The 1,215-nt window shown below is 35.1% G+C and overlaps 1 non-coding gene across 1 annotated transcript; it reads right to left on the bottom strand.

Moving 5' to 3' along the window:
• Positions 1 to 392: 392 nt before the first annotated feature.
• LOC129034479 (U1 spliceosomal RNA) lies at positions 393 to 554 on the bottom strand. Its single transcript, XR_008501948.1, has one exon. It is a non-coding gene; the product is annotated as a U1 spliceosomal RNA (small nuclear RNA).
• Positions 555 to 1,215: the final 661 nt, after the last annotated feature.

A 1,215-nucleotide genomic window follows, 5' to 3' on the forward strand; every position in this document is an offset into this window, starting at 1 on the left:
CATATTTATTCTTTTACAGATGGAGAAACTAAAGGCAGGGGAGGAGTGGCACTTGATAAGAGTCACATGGTGAACCAGATCTGGGCTCAGAACCTAAGTGTCATACCTCAAAGGCAGAGGCAAGCCATCTAGTCCAGAATGATTTTTCATATAACTGCCTTCCCATTATCTACAGTGAATAAGAACAGGGAGAACCTTCTAGTTCATAAATTATCATTATTTTTATTCATAATTTTAAGAACCCAGCTGCTTTATTAAATAGAAAGCAAATCAAATTTAATGCAAAATTTGTGGTCTGACATTCAAGATCTTTCCATTCTTCTCCAAGCTTAACTCCTAGACAACAATTTCTATTATCCTAAACAAACCTCAAAATTTTCCTTTTTTTAAACGAGGGGAAAGTGGGATCACAGACCCCCACTACCACAAATTATGCAGTCTAGTTTCCCACATGTGGGGAAATTGCAGGGGTCAGCACATCTGGAGTGCAATGGATAAGGCTTGACTGGGAAAACCACCTTCTTGATCATGATAGCTCCTCTGTCAAGATTTTTCTTACCTTTGCTTACATAGTCATTGCTGGAATATCTTGACCTCATCAAACCACTACCTACCGCAAGTATCTACAAATTCAAATCTTATATTTTCCTCTAGATCCATCTCCTTCTAACAGTCTTCCCTGATACTCTTAGTCTGAAAATACTCTCTACCAAGAACACTGATGATCCGCTCACTAATGATTCCAAAACTGATGATTTACTTCTCTTCCATCACTATTTTTTATTCTGTATCAGAATGATTTATGTATATATCTTGTTCCTTTTCCCACTCTTATTTTTTAAATGGCCTCCTTTGTCTTCAGTGTAGTCTAGAGTGTCCTGAACATAGGAAACAATAACAATGTTTCATGAATTAATAACATTTAGCATACATGTTTTTGTGTACTTTACTATGTGACATTAACTACAATCACCAATGACAACAAAATGATGATAATATTGACCTAACATTGCTCAGAGCTTACTATGTGCCAGGCACTATAAGGATTCTAAATGTTTAATGAATATTATCTTTATTCATTAAATAAGCTATATGAACATGCAAATGGCCAATATATGAAAAAAATGTTCAACATCACTAATCATCAGAGAAATGCATATTAAAACCACAAAGAGATATCATTTCATCCCAGTTAGGATGGCTATTATCAAAAGA

Source organism: Pongo pygmaeus, chromosome 2 (genome assembly GCF_028885625.2).
Source record: "Pongo pygmaeus isolate AG05252 chromosome 2, NHGRI_mPonPyg2-v2.0_pri, whole genome shotgun sequence".
NCBI lineage: Eukaryota > Metazoa > Chordata > Mammalia > Primates > Hominidae > Pongo > Pongo pygmaeus.